Below are 15,930 nucleotides of genomic sequence, written 5' to 3' on the forward strand. Positions count from 1 at the left end.
CAGTTTTTCCATCGAATCATCAACCACCCCACCCCTCTCGCTCTCCAGTTTCCGCCCTCTCCCCCACCCCCCATCGTTGCAGCACCAACACCAACCTCACCTACCGAAGTGAATTGCATCCTATTTAATGCCCGATCCCTAGCAAAAAACAGACACAGCATCTTTGACCTTTTCGCCTCTGACAAACCAGACCTGGTCTTCATCACTGAAACCTGGTTCTCTGACGATTTTGCCCCTATCGCCAATGAAGCCTTCCCCCCGGCTACTCCCTCATCCCACTGAAGCGTCCCTCTAGAGGAGGAGGAATAGCATTCGTCTTCAAGTTTCACTTCCACGCCTCAATCATCTACAAGCAACCTTCCATTGCTTCCTGCGAACGGATGAGTGCGTGGAGCGGACGAGTGCATGGAGTGGATGAGTGCGTGGAGTGGACGAGTGCGTGTGGCGGACGAGTGTGTAGAGCGGATGAGTGCGTAGAGCGGATGAGTGCGTAGAGTGGATGAGAGCGCTAAATGAATGAGGGCATGGAGTGGATGAGAGATTGGAACAGATAAGAGTGTAGTGCAGATGCAGGTTATGGTGCAAAGGTACGTTGTGTGAGTGGTTAATAGAGTGGAGCAGATGTATGCTGTCGAATAGATTTAGGGTGTTGAAAGGATGTAGGGCTTGATGGTCTTGAACAGACGTAGGGTGTTGAGCGGATGTAGTGTGCGATGGTGTTCAGCCATTGTAGGGTGTTGAGCGGATGTAGAGTATAGTGTGGGTGCGGAGCGGGTGTAGGGTGCAGAGCGGGGTGTAGGGTGCAGAGCGGGTGTAGAGTGCAGAGTTGGGGGCGGAGCGGGTGTAGAGTGCGGAGCGGGTGTAGAAAGCGGAGTGGGTGTAGAAAGCGGAGCGAGGAGCGGATGCTGAGTGCAGAGCGGGTGGAGAGTGCAGAGTAGGTGTCGAACGTGGAGGAAACGGGTGATGTATGTGGATGAACGGAAGAAGTGGTTGTAAGGAATGGATATAGTAAAGGGAGGAAATGGGTAGTGGGTGGCAGAAACAGAGTATGGATCTAGAAGAGCGGGCAATGTATATAGATGAGACGGGTAAAGTATGAGGAAGGAACAGGTGAAGTGTGTGGACAAAATGGTCAAATATATTGAATAGAACGATTAAAGTATGTGGATGGAACAGGTGAAGTGGATCGACTAAATGAAAAATGTAATTAGAACGAAGAAAGTATGGAAGTATGGGGTTGGAGCAAGTGTAGTATGTGAGTGGAACAAATAAACTGGGTGGAACCGATGAACCAGGTGAAACGGATGACCCAGGAGAAACGAGAACGAATAGAGTACATGGAACTATCGGAGTGGGCCCGATCTCAAACCCCTAATGTAAACCACCATATCACATCTCCACGCTTACTCTCGTCTTTACACCACCACTCAACTAGAACACAGCTATACTGTGACACCATGTGGTATAGCTGTTCTTATACCATCATCTGCCTCATACTCCCCATCACTCTAACTAAACACTGCTGGTTACTCACCCTCCAGCATAGGCGTTCTCCTCAGGCCTAACGCAACCAGAATTGGTCTGGATAAAAACCTGCCAGAACGAACCCATACTCCTGATCTCTCAACCACCACACTTAACGCTAAGAAGTAGCTATCACACAAATTCCACACCAGCTGCACACATATCCGGTGCTCACACGCACCTTTGACTCTCTATACTCTCTCTACTGACTTGAACTTTGGTTCCCGAGGGCGTTCAACCTACCAGCGCCTTGATATGATATGATATGAATTGATATGGCATTTGTAACGTACCATACCAATTTGAGACCATACCAATGGTACATAAGGCGCTATCTAAATGCAAAGTAACATAACATAACCAATCACAAGTGGACCCTGGCCCTGGAGTTCTCCTCTGAACGTTTCCAGTTCAAAGACTCCCTCTTTCTCATTCTGCCGCTTCACACCCGCCCCAGCTTATATGGGAATACTGCTTTAAGCAGCGCAGCCATGACCCTTTTGTTACAAAATGGATCCTTTCTTGATTTATTCCCTTTAACCAGAGTCTGCAACCGTTGGCTCTCCAGATGCGTTAAAATACAAGTCCTATGTGCCACCGGAGCACAGTCAATGCTGAGGGATCATGGGAATCGTAGTGCAAAAGATCTGGAGAGCTGCAGGCCCTTGACCTAAACTACAAAAAGCAGTACTCCCTTAACAGGGAGGAAACCTATTCTGCTTGTGCAATTGAGAGCTCCCGTGGGTGTCCATTGTGCTATCAACGCACATACACTGACAATAGCTGAAGGTTACCTTGCAGATTTTCAAAGGCCTGATAGCTCACATGGAGGGACAGCTGTGATTTTTCCGTTTTGCAAGGCTTGGTCCTCCTTCGCAGTCTAAGTAAACCCCTTTCACTGCCTGGACTTTGATGCTTTCCTATGACATTTAGGGCATTTATATACCTCCTAAGGAAAGCATCAGGGATAGAGTAATTTGAGTATGTGACCATGCATTTGGCCGTAGATATGGGAATCACGATCTGCCATTCATTTCTGTGAATAGACTACCTGGACATACATGTTTTTCATGTCTCAGTTGATTGATTAAATTCTTCCTGTTATTTTGGTCTCCAGCTCGCGGTTTCTTTGTGAATGACGCAAAGGGGAAACAGTAGACAGACCTATTGGACTCCACATTGTTCAGTTTATTCATGGTCCAACCCGTTCGGTGAGCAACACAATGGACCTGGCAGTGTCTCAAGTTCTTATGAGTTGAAGAAACTACATGTTCTTCCCACTATGGACTGATCATGATATTGTTCAGATTTTGATGACCTGCACCCCCACTTACCCACCTCTTTTTCTCAAGGAGTTCGCAAGTTCCATGAAACACTGGGGTTCAATTTCCGAGTCCCAGTATATTGCACTGCAAGGTGCAAAAGGGAGATGTAAAAAACAAGCGAAATCAATGTATCACGTTCCATTGATTTTTGAGTAAACAGCACCTTCTACTTACGCATGTGAGGCAGTGTTTTCAATGGACTATAGAATCCGCTGTTATTTGCTGGCGTAAAAGTAGGCAGATTCCTTAGGAGTTCACAGCATTTAGGCTACCATGAAAATGCCATGCTGGTGCAAACGCTCTCTTATTTGTATGGCAGAAGAGAGAAGTGGGAGGCGGACATGCAGATGCATTAAAATGGGGAGTAATGTAAAATTCTTGCGTAAAATGTTTTACACATGAATTTTATGTTATTCCACAATGAACAAGAGCAACAATGTAACCCAAAGGAATGATAAACCCGGTGGACCTCCATTTGGCATCGCTAGGTCTCATTTTGCTTCTTACATTGGCAATGATCAGATAAGAAATACTTTGTGATGTTGCACGCAGCCATTGATAAGGTTACTTCCCACTGCTTGAAAGAGTACAGTATAAATGCTTGTATCCGAAGGCTAAAGCTGGGCTTGATATGGAACGCGTGACTGTGTCCTCCTGCTGTAGATCTTGCATACCTGAGGGGTGATGTAGACCATAATGTGTTGCTTACAAAATGTATGCCACGGTAAGAATCACCCCAGCAAGGGATCTTCCAACCGAGCTTTCAAAATTGGGCAGTTCGACCTCCCCCGATGTTAGAGGGGGAGATCTCTGAGGCAGGGACGCTCATCTGGTAGACTACTTCCTGCCATGCCGTGTAGTTTTGGTGCTGACCAGTGGATACAAAATCCTGGTGCTGGGGTCGTGTGAAAGACAGGTTGGGCCGGTTACCAGAATAAAGGTCCAAGATAGTCAGTTTGAAACTCATCAGCAATTTAAAGTAGAACTATTTAGTCATTCAATCGTAGCATTAAAATGGAAACTTATGAAATTCTAGCTGAAAAAAAGATTGAAAGATCAGGTGCTCAGTCATAGGCTCAAATTTGTGAATGACACATTCCGATTTGAAGTAACATAAAGGCGTTCCGAGCTAAGAGTTTAAGGTGAAGCCGAGGATGCTTAATGATAGAGAAGGGATGACAACATCAGTTACACAGGCCCAACTGCATGGGCTGTCATACCAGTATAACAACATGGCAATTGCCAGAAGGGAAAAAAATGTGAGTGTTGCATACTGTCATGCGACCGGTTAGGATTGTGACGAGGAGCAGTGAAACAGAAGACGGACAAGGACTTGTGGCGGTGCCACATAGGAATTAGAAGTCTGTAGGCTGAGAGGCAATGGAAGGCGAATTGTGAGCACAGAGTGCGGGTGAAGGAAGAGGACAGCAGCAGAGTGAAAAGACAGTGAGATGGCAGGGAGAGCTGGCTAGAAAGGTAAGAATGCTCCCACCCCCTCAGAACCAAACGGCCAGCAGCATGCTTGAAAACAGGATGAGCGAGCAAGCACTAGAAATCAGATTGGAGGGTAAAGCAGGTCGTACAAATACAACAGAGGGGCGCGGGGAGTGGCACATCAAATAGGCGCCAACAAGCCAAACTGATTTAAATATATCTAGATTCTACCAAGCTGGCTAAAACAAATTTGACAATAAATATCTTTAAGACAATACATGTTTTGCGTCAAGTTAATATACATCCTTAAATGTTTATTCACGTTCACCACTTTTAAAAATGCACTTTGCACTCAGCAAGGACCTGCATTCTTTTAACTCAAGCAGATATCACTCCCAGCACACCTTCAAAATGATGAGTAGTTAACAGGTGGTATTTAGCAGAATTGACATCACTTCCACCTCAGCTTTAGATAATAGCCAGCCAAAAAGAGTCAGTTTAACAGAAGAGCTATCAGTCATACCTCAGTTTTAAATGATAGCCAAGGACAGTCTGTTTATCAGATGAAATATCACCTACAGGCGCCAGGGGAAAGTAGAACACTGCTTACTTGGTTCTTCAGCAATGGTTGTAGAAATCTCACGCTGCCCCCATAGAAGTGTTTGCAGTTTTCAGTTTCTGGCTGTAAATCCCAGTGGCGGCTGGTGATTTTTTTAATTGGAGGGATGTAAATATATCCCCCAAATATGCCAGAGCGATCGAGCATAATGAGTGAGCCCAAACCGATCAAGAAGGATTACCCCCAAGAATTGTTTTTTAAAATAATGGCTTAAAATGGTGCATTTTACAGCACACTTTTTTGGGAAAATTGGGTAAAAAGCCAAACAGTTTGTAATTGGTTTTTGTAGGTAAGCTCATGAACAAATCCAATAGATGCACGTGACCAACGGTGCACACAAGTAACACATTTTCATGATGTCTTTGCCCACAATATAAGCCAGCATGAAACTATTTTCAGACTGGCCTTGCCCATACATTTCCATGCCGGCTGCACCAAAATATGCCAGTATTTCCATATAAGAAAAAACTCATATTTGCTTTTCACATAATAATGCAACATTATCCAATAGTCAGGAGCACCCCTATGTTTAATCTAGATTACTACTTTAAATCCGGTAGAAGGGTGCAGGGGAGAGAACCAACCCAGACACTGGGTTGTAACACATTCAAGGCAAACCAAGAGGTGTCCACAATCTGTGGAACACTCCCGTCCCCTGCACACCTGAAGTGCATTTATAACAATCAACAGTTATGGGTATCTTTAAAGTCAGTTTAATAGAAACCATTCACTCAAAGATCTTTTTCCAAAATCAATTATTTATATAATCAGTGTTCATTGAACAAATACGTTTTCAAAGAATAGTTTTTTTTCCCACTATCAGCAAGTTGAAATCGTCTGCTCTATGCGTTTTCAGGAAAAAACATTCCCTTCCTCGGGAGCTATTGATCTACTTTCTTTCATATGAGAACCCGCACAGGGATCTACAGAACTCAAATAGAGAACAAACTATTTTAGTAAAGTAGTTTTAGTAGAGTAATATTTACAAACTTGTTTCTAGTAATAATATCAAACAAGAATCTATCATGGTCCATTGGGACGGGAGAATAGCTCTGTGGCAATGCACGTGTCTTGGAAGCAAGGCTATGCTGAGCACACCGCACTTGAAGAAAAAAAAAAAAAGAGCGCGCAAATGAAACTAGCACCTAGATACCTATGGGTTATGTGCGCTGTAAATAAATAAATGACAAAATAAAATGACATTATTATTCACCTGGTGTAGGTCAAAGTTATACAGTCAAAGCTGTTGACATTTTATTCTGAGTTACTGGGCCATGCCGAGTTTCCAGGCACAATTTCAGAGCCTAGTAAGTTAAAAGAATATGTAGCATGTGACATAGACGTAGACCCTAGTTCATATTAGATAATGAATTATCAAAATAGGCAGATCAGTGGTCTTATATTCAATGGGGGGTGTAAAATGTTAGTGAATTCAAAGCTCTGTCTAATATTCTCTCTCAGGGTGTATGCACCCCTCAAGCATGTCACTGATTTCCCCTTGGTTGGTTCAATGGTGACTCTATTGCAGTAGACCTGAAAAGGATAACTGGTCAAAATACTCTGTTATCGCTATTCGGTAAGTCAAGAATGGTCAAAAACATCATGTCAGTTATTAGAAGGTAAAGTGGAATCAATCATCTTACCCTTGTCAGGAAACAAGTGTGATAAGGTGTTCCCAACAGAGTCTGAAAGTATTCACCCCAAAGGTAGTAGTCGCTTCAAATCCAGTTTGCTCATAGGAACCTGTTAAATTAAAGTAGTCTGACTTTAGTCAGAGCGTTGTTCCATTAGATTACTTAACAGTGTGCCCCAAATCTGATGTGGTCAAAACAACGAACGGTTCTATAAATCCCTGGACTGTTTACAGCCGATTTCACAATGGTATCCTCTTATCCTCTTATGACGTGACGCGCTACCATAATGACATGAAGACGTCATATTTATACCTCGGCAGATGACAAAAAACGCCCCTCTGCTGTGTGTATTCTTAATTTCAGACATTCTCACAGCTATAACTGTTTTCATCTTATTTTTGCATAATAAAGTTAAAGATGATGTTAATATCCCGAGATTAATCCAGATAATGTCAGTGACTCTTGGAATACATATAGGGCCTCATTAGGACCCAGGCGGTAAGGGGTTTACGGCGGCGTAAACAGCGCCGACCCTTACCGCCTGATTCCGAGGTCCCTTAGCGCCATGGAGGTTTTAACACCTGCTTTTAGCAGGTGTTAAAATCCATGGCGCTAAGGGACCTTGTTGTTAATTACGCCACCGTAATTTACGGTGGCGTAATTAACGCCTTCCCCACTCCCATTATGCCCTATGGGGCAAAAATGGGAATGGGGAAGGGTAAATGGGTTAATGGGGACTTACCGCCCCACTCACCTCGGAATGGGGCGGTAAGTCCGCCAACCACCATGGCGTAAACGTAGTTTACGCCATGGTGGTAAAGGTACGACCCAGGCGGTAACTTACCGCCTGGGTTGTAATGAGGCCCATAGTCTGAATTCCTTTGAAAGTAAGATGATGGTTGTGGCAACTTCATGTTATTGAATAGTCCAAGGCTCATATCCTTATTTCTAGCCCCCTCAGGTACAGTGGGTCCGGGGTTAGTAATAGTCTGCCATCTACAGAATCACACCTCAGTTTTCACAGTCTTATGCTATCCCTTAGATAGGTACGTAATGACTGGCTATGGGCCTCATTACGACCCAGGCGGTAAGTTACCGCCTGGATCGTACCTTTACCACCATGGCGTAAACTACGTTTACGCCATGGTGGTTGGCGGACTTACCGCCCCATTCCGAGGTGACTGGGGAGGTAAGTCCCCATTAACCCATTTACCCCTCCCCATTCCCATTTTTGCCCCATAGGGCATAATGGGAGTGGGGAAGGCGTTAATTACGCCACCGTAAATTACGGTGGCATAATTAACAACAAGGTCCCTTAGCGCCATGGATTTTAACACCTGCTAAAAGCAGGTGTTAAAACCTCCATGGCGGTAAGGGACCTCGGAATCAGGCGGTAAGGGTCGGCGCTGTTTACGCCGCCGTAAACCCCTTACCGCCTGGGTCCTAATGAGGCCCTATGTGTACATATGCTAAGACATGTAGTAATCAGTAGACTTCTCCAGGTGTGTATTATTTAGAAGAGACGCCATGCTTACATTCAAACAGATTTTTCTTCTATATCCCTGGACTCCATAAATGGGGACTAACACCGCCATCCCACCACTTGTAATCTCGCAGTAATTCTGCCGTATCAAGTGGCAGTAACGGTAAATCCATTTGTCTGCACCCTGACTGGCTGGGGTGGTCAGGTGCTTCTGTGCCTTGATTTAAAAGGGAGAGAGGCTTTTAAAGTTCAGAACTCAGGTGGAGGGATTAGAAAATGCTGGTGGCCCTATTGGAAATCTTATTTGAGCATGTTTTTGGTGAGTAATTTCTTTCACTCTCTCCTTGATTTGATGCCTTCTTTACAAAGAGGCTTTAACTGGGGGGTTATGAATTGCTGTGGCCTATTTGCTTTCTTTTTTCTGTAGAATTACAAATAGATGTTTCCATTGAGGCCATAAGAATAAATAAGTGTTTTGTATCTTCAGTTATTGATGCTGAGTGGAGGGGACGTGGTGGGAGGAGGATGTCCATAGTAAAGTCCCGGCTGAGTGAGGGGGAGTGCTATTAACGTATGATAGAAGTGGGGAACCACAGAAAGCAATGGAGCAGGTCTTTGATATTAAAGTTGTTGGAAGTGGGCTCTCCTGCAGCATTCATGGGTGTTGCGATGTGTGGAAGGATTGTGGGGAATCTCCCTGTGCTGGTTGATGGAATTAGTACATGACCACATATATATTTCCCTTCAGTTGGATTCTGACTACCTCATTATTGCCTAGTCCAACCATTAGTAAAAAGAGTCTTAATAGATGCTTCGGTGAATAATTATTTCAAACACATTTCTTCAAAAAGCTGGTGATGAGGCATGCATGTCAACTCATTTAATGGCGCTAGCATTATATACAAAAATCCCAAATCATTACACATAACATACTTGAAATCTTAAATTATAAACATTAAATGTGCTCTATCCGTCTTATACCTGTGGCTGTCATTTCACCACTATAGCATCTTATAGAACCAGAACGACAGGTTTCAGGGGTGTACGTTGAGGATAGCTTGTGTAATGGCACCAGATATGATATGATATGATATGGCATTTATAACGCGCCTATACACAAGTGTTTCAAGGCGCAACGAGGCAAGGAAGGGGAAACAGAGGGGAAACATGGACAGCAATCCTACTAGGCCAGGTGACATTAAGATCGCGCAAGTGCAGGGGAGGGGGAAGGGGAAAAGTGAAGAGGAAAGGGGAGGGGCAGTGCAGAACAAAGGATAACAGTGAAATAAATAAAGACAATAAATAAATAAAGACAATAACTAAGGACAATACATAAAAGTGCGGCCAGTTGGTGGCATTGCAAGGGTAAGTGCAGACATCAGGTGTCAAGTGCTGGTAGGGGCTGTAGGGATATAGAAACAGTACCCAAGTGCAAGGGTTGGCATGGGGTCAGTGCAGGTGTGCAACTGGTGGGGTGCAGACCTGGGCCCGAGATCAGAGGGTGACCAGGTAACCAGTGCAAATTCAGATTCAGCCAGGAGATCAGCAGGGGAGAGGGGGGAAAGCAGAAGCAAAGAGGAAGGCCTTGAGGTGCTTCCGGAACCAGAGATGGTTCTCTTCAAATTTCAGAGGGGCAAGGATGCTGTTCCAGAGGGAGGCCCCAGTAGAAGAAAGATTCCTACCACCAACTTGGTGCTTGGAGAAGCGACTAACTCTGAGGGAGTTGGAGGCAGGTAAGCAGAGAGCTTGTGAAGGAAGATATTAAGCAAGAGAGAGTTGGAGGTATTGGAGTGCCAGGCCCCAGAAGGCCCTGTGGACAATGCAGAGGGGTTTGAACTTAATCCCCACTGCCACTGGGAGCCAGTGCAGAGATTTCAGTCCTGGAGAGATACAATACCTGGGTCTGAGGCCTAGGACAAGTCTTGCAGTCCTGTTTTTGATAAGTTGCAGAGGGCGGAGAGTAGAAGCAGGTAGATTTAGAAAGAGGCTGTTGCAGTAGTCAAACCTGGAGAGAACCAGAGCTCTGGAGACAGTGAGCTTTTCGGGGAAGGAGAGGAAGGGAAGAATACCTCTGAGGAGCTGCAGCAGGTAGTGTGACTTCTTAGAGACGTCAGAGATGTGAGGGGAGAAGGAAAGTGTGGAGTCGAAGATGACCCCAAGGTTTTTAGCCTCACATGTGGGATCAGGAAGAGGGCCAAGGGAGGCCGGCCAGAGAGTGACTGGAAAGGTGGGGGCTGGTGTGCCGATGAGGAGAATCTTGATCTTACTGGCATTAAGGCAGAGATCATTGGCGGCACACCACTACTGGATGGCAGACAGACAGAGAGGAGAGAAGGAGAGGAGGTGGCAGAGGGGAGCCTGAAAATGAGTTGAGTATCATCCGCATAACACTGAAAGCTGGGGCAGAGAGTGGCTATGTGGTGGGCAAGAAGTGCCAGGTATTGGTTAAACATCCAGGGAGAGAGGTTAGACCCCTGGAGAACACCGCAGGTAGAGGTAGAGATAGAGATAGAGATAGAGCAGAGGAAGGTTCCAAGTTGGACATGGGAGGGTCGATCGGAAAGGAAGGCGGTCAGCCAAGCTAGGGCCTAATCAGTGATACCCAGGTTATCACGGAGACAGTTGAGCAGGATTGGCGTGGTTGTCCATGTCAAAAGCAGAAGAGAGATCAAGTAAGATGAGGACACAAGGGGTGTTGGAATCGAGGTTGGATAGCAGGCCTTCACGGATGTTCAGGAGAGCAGTTTCTGTGCTTCTGGCAGCTCTGAAGCCAGACTGATGGTCATGGAGATAGCCAACAGATTCAGAGTGAAGATTAAGCTGGGAGATAGCCAGCTTTTCCAGGAGTTTTCCGAGGAAAGGAGTGATGGAGATTGGACGATAGTTAGCAGGGCAGGAAGTGTCGGCAGAGGGCTTCATAAGAAGAGGGTGCACAAGGGAGTGCTTCAGGGGGGATGGGAAGACTCCAGAGGTGAAAGAGTGTTTGCAGGAGTCATCCAGAGCAGGAGCCAGGGTGTCAATGTGGTCCTTGATGGTTTTGAAGGAACAGGGGTGAACCTGTTTTGACGAGACTTTCATAGATCGGACTTGTCTAGCAACCTTGTTTGCAGAGAATAGGGGAAAGGCAGAGAAGGAGGGAGGAGAGGTGGCCGGAGAAGGGCCAGAGGAAAAGCAGGGAGGAGGGGGAGAGGAAGAGAGAGAGGACAGGATGTCTTGCATTTTAGAGATGAAAGGAGAAGCCAGGGCCGTGCACAGGGCCTGGGAGGGTGCAGGAGTTGTGGAGACTGCAGCAGGATTGGCCAGCTCCTTGCAGAGTTTAAAGAGTTCGGCCGAGTTGTTAGATGCTACGGGGAGGCGGAGACAGAGGCTTGGATGTGGATGCTCCAATCTCCCAACTTTGTGAGTGGACGGAGTCTACCATGGTTCCTAATGCGAATTCACGATGAACATCCTCACCCTTTTTTGCAAAGAAATGTAAACAACCATAAACCACATCTGCACTACAGCAATTTGAAAGCAGTGACCATACGTAACCCATATTGCCTTCTCACTGGCGCCCCTTGTTGGTGCTGTGTTTTTTCTTTCAACCACAGTCCTATCCCATGGGCACCATGTGTGGGTGCTCACTATTAGGTCGTGGAGAGTCAATGCAGCATGAGGTTAGTTGCTTTTGACCGCCTGGTAGAAATGGGATTTGCAGAGAAGAGGGTGAGCAGATTGATCAGGGTTTGAACAGTGAGGTAGAGTTGGCAACCAGGCAGAGCGAGGCATTCCACTATCTGAGCGACAAATATGGGACCTGTTTAGCAGATTGGATTGAGTGCAGAAGTGCAATGCGGGTTTTATGTAAAAAATTACAAATACTCTTATTGGAATCCCATGTCACTAGGTAGCGTGTTCAACTATTGTGGGTGGGTTTTGATCACTAGTCTCTTGTTGTGTATTTTTTCTGAAGTTCACAAAGTGAAGCATTTCTGATGCTGCTAATATCAGGTTTCTGTTATGGGAGTGGTGCTTAGACAGTGCATCCCGGTATTTAAGGTCTGTGCCTCATTACTTTATTCATAGTATTACCCTTAGTAATGCCATCAAACTAATGTATCAGTAATACATGTGGCAATGGTGAAGGTCTGCATGATTCTGGGTCAGTTATTCCCCATCTTAGAGTTCCATATGCCTCCGTGCATAAATGCCATATTACTGCATGCAGTAATATCACCTTCTGTACTTCTTTTGTGTGGAGGAAATTGCCTCCACGCAAAAGCAGGCAGTTTTCATGAGATTCTGTTTGGAATCTTACAATTTGGCAGAGTGGCAAAACATCTGCAATTCTGACATACTAGATGTTTTACCACGACAGCTAAACTCATTATGGGGCTCAGTGTTTGGACATATTTTGTTTATCAGTCAGCGTAGGGAATTCAGGGAAGTTCTGATGCAGTGTTCATTCTTCAATACCCGTATCAAGCCAGTTGCTCTATTGTGTAGGTGATATAGTTGTCTAAGTAGTTTTTAGGCAGACCTGTATACATGCTTTTACAGTAGCCCAGCCAAGTTATCATGAAGCCCACGATTATATCTCTCTTGGGATGAAGAAAAATAGGTTTGACTTTTTTTCAGTAGGTGGAGTTGGTACTGGGTGAAAATGAATATGACTCCCACATGTCCAGCTTTCTTTACTCATAGGGAAGCTGGCTGCTTGATGGTGCATAGCAAAGAAATGTGTTCTAGTATGTCTTACGCATGCGTTGTTGTTGCTCACCCACTCTTGGGTATTCAAGAAGCAGGTGTGATTTTGAGTGTGATTTCCATGTTCCTTTTTGACCGGTTGAGAATTAAGGTGCCTTCAATGCAGTTGAAAATTAGTCTCATAAGGGAAGCCAGAAAACAGTGCTGACCCTTGGGAGACAGAGGGGCATTGTCAGATCTTCACTTGTACTGTTCTGTCTGTAAGGAAGGAGATCATTCATTTGGAGGCGATCACAGTTACCACCATAGTGTGGTGTACATGCTGATATAGAGTGCCAAAGACAGCTTACAAGTTGAGCAGGATTAGACCTCCAGTTAGGGTTGTCTGAACTCCATTCCACAAGGGACACTGTGCCCCAGTACTGGACTTTTACTTCTCCTCTCCACCAATTGCCCCCTGTGAGATGTAGTGTTGGGTCACTTTAATTCAATGAAATGAACTGAAGTAAAACTAACGTAAAAGCAAAGCCCCGGTGTCGAGGTGGCAGTCACTCATGACATTGCGGCTGTTGTCAAAGGCTTTAAGCATCTCCTCCTTTATTTCCAACAAGATGGACTACCGTATGATTGGTATTGGAATAGGACATTTTGTTCACTATATGTTTGAAGTGAAAATGTAACAATTCCATCAATGATTTTGGCTTTGATTGATATGAAGTAGGAGGTATTATAGCAAAATTAAACACATAACCATGTAATAAAGTGTAATTTAAAGATACCAGTAAAAAGGACTGTGGTCAGTGGATTCCTGACCACAACACATTCATGAATGAGATGCTGGTCTACAGATAAACTAATAAAACCATTTTCTGCACTTTCAGAAAACATTCAGGACAGAGTAGAAGACCTCTGGAATCTGGGAGCTTCCAACCGGACCAACCCGAAACGTTCAGCTTCTCCGGAAGATAGTTGGCTTGACACAGCTCTGAAGGTGAGGCAAAGAACCCTAAAAAGGATGCAAGCAGGTAGTTGCAGAAACAAAGGTGGCCTATGAGTAAGAGTGTAGCGGACTAAACCCCTGGCATTAGATACCAGTCTGATTGCAAAGTGAAACATGCGTCTGCAACCTCCGCTCTAAAGATGTTTTGGACAATGGCTCCCATGATCCTTCAGCATTGACTATGCTGGCTACGACTGGTGGGATTTTCAGTGCAAAACATCCGGAGAGAAAAAGATTGCAGTCCCCTGACATTGAGGATCGCCAGCAGTATAGCATATTTAAGCAATAAACCCTGATGGGCGGGAGCTTTACTGGGCCATGTAAGGATCTGGCATTAAGGAAACATGTTCATCTTTAGATGTTAAAAGCTGAGACTTGGTCAGTGAACTACACCTTCTGTAATAATATTGTCTCTCCCTTTGTGTACTGCATTGCACACTATACTAAGGGTTTGAACCATGGAGAGAGGCTCATGGGAGAGAAGAATTAGGTAATGTCAGCTCTTCCCAAGATATGCTAAAACCTTAACTGCTGAACTGTTATGCGTGTCTATGCAATAAGGATGAGCATACCCACCCTCAGCACTTAAGAGGTTTTTAGTCCGGTTCTATGTGTTTAGAACAACCACAGTTCGTTTTTCCTCTTAAATCGGGGGCCCTCCTTCGCCTACCTATCTTTACCTTACTCCACATCCTCCTCATACTACCACTCCCCCTCTGCCCCCACACACACATCAAAATGAAAAGTCAAACTAATGGACCACAAACTAACTGTTGTCGTTCTAATCACTGTGAACGGTTACATTAATTAGTTCATATAGCACACCACTGTATTTCTAAGTTCTAGCTTTGAGTATTCCTATGTAAAAATGGCTCAAACTACTAAAACTATGGAGTAGCAGTTTCTTCAGGGCCTGCACTTATCTATCCATCTGGGATAGTGTGAAGTGCCTGGTATTTGTTGGAGGGCCAATGCAAGTGGAAATGGTGAGTAAACATGAATGGTTTTGTGTGCTTTGCTCACTTAAACAGTTACAGGGCCTCATTACACGGATGGCGGTGGACCAAGGTGCTATTAGTACCTTGGTCCATGCCGGTAAAATACTGCCACCGCCTTGGTGGAAAGGGGAATTACCGCCCTATTCCAAGGTTGGCGGGGCGGTAATTCCCCCTTCCCCCATTGCCCTTCCCCATTCCCATTTTTGCCCCATAGGCTCTATGGGAATGGGGAAGGGGCTAATTACGGCATCGCAAATTGCGGTACCGTAATTAGCTCCATGGTCCCTTTGCGGGTTGGTTTTTAACGCCTGCAAAAAGCAGGCGTTAAATTCCCCAACCCGCAAAGGGACCTCGTAGTAAGGCGGTAAGGGTTTACCGGTAGCGGTAAACCCTTACCGCCTACCGTGTAATGAGGCCTACAGACAATACAGACAAATACATTAACAGTAAACAAAGAACATTTTGCTTATAAATAGCTTGTTTTAGGCAGAGTAAAAAGATTAGAGGGTAGTACCATGTTAGGCAGTCTGACGAACATCCAAGTCTGTACCTGGAGTTAGTGGAAGCAGTGGTCGTGTGTGCGGGGAGCCACCACCCACAGTGTGATGTTGGACCATTACTAGGTATATGGGGAATTTCCCGGACCATCGCGCATTATCCCAGTACTAAGACAGTTGACCATCTCCTGCAGTACACCCTTAATCAATGTGCCCCTTTTATTGGCCTATGTGTACTTATAGAAAGCCCCTACACTATTGCCCCATTACAGGAAAATCGAGTATGCGGAAGCCTAGGGTGAGCAGAACATCTGAAAGGCTTCTGGGAGTACAAGGCCTCTGTCAGTGTGGGAGGGAGAATGCAATAGCAATCCGGCGGCATCCAGAAGTTGCTACACTCCATGACGGAGATTTTTTGGAATCATGTGAATTCAGTACCTTACAGCTGCTGCTCCAATCCTTCTACAGCCACAGTAGGCACACTCAGGTGTTCCCACCCCTGAGTAGGATGGCCTAGTAGGAGGCCTAGGCTCCTATAAGAGAAACAGGCAGTATGGTAGGGGTCAAAGTGTTGGGAATTGTTAAGTGAGTTTAAGAGTTTGCTGGAGAGCGAGGGAGGGGTAGATGAGAAATGGGTGGTGACGAAGCGTGGAAAGTAGGAGTAGAGAAAGTGAGGATAGAGATGGATTGTGGGAGAAGTAGAAAGGAAGGAGGAGAGGACATTGCA

The 15,930-nt window shown here is 45.3% G+C and overlaps 1 protein-coding gene across 5 annotated transcripts in view; it reads left to right on the forward strand.

Annotated features, from left to right (window-relative positions):
• LOC138481133 (mitochondrial fission factor-like) overlaps positions 1-15,930 on the forward strand; it is a 417,374-nt gene that overhangs the window by 100,791 nt on the left and 300,653 nt on the right. For all 5 annotated transcript variants that reach the window (XM_069613052.1, XM_069613055.1, XM_069613056.1 and 2 more), the window contains exon 2: positions 13,590-13,699. The gene's annotated coding sequence lies outside the window, so the exon portion shown is untranslated. The remainder of the gene's footprint in view (positions 1-13,589; positions 13,700-15,930) is intronic.

This window comes from Ambystoma mexicanum, chromosome 5p (assembly GCF_040938575.1).
Source record: "Ambystoma mexicanum isolate Mex_15411 chromosome 5p, UKY_AmexF1_1, whole genome shotgun sequence".
Lineage (NCBI taxonomy): Eukaryota > Metazoa > Chordata > Amphibia > Caudata > Ambystomatidae > Ambystoma > Ambystoma mexicanum.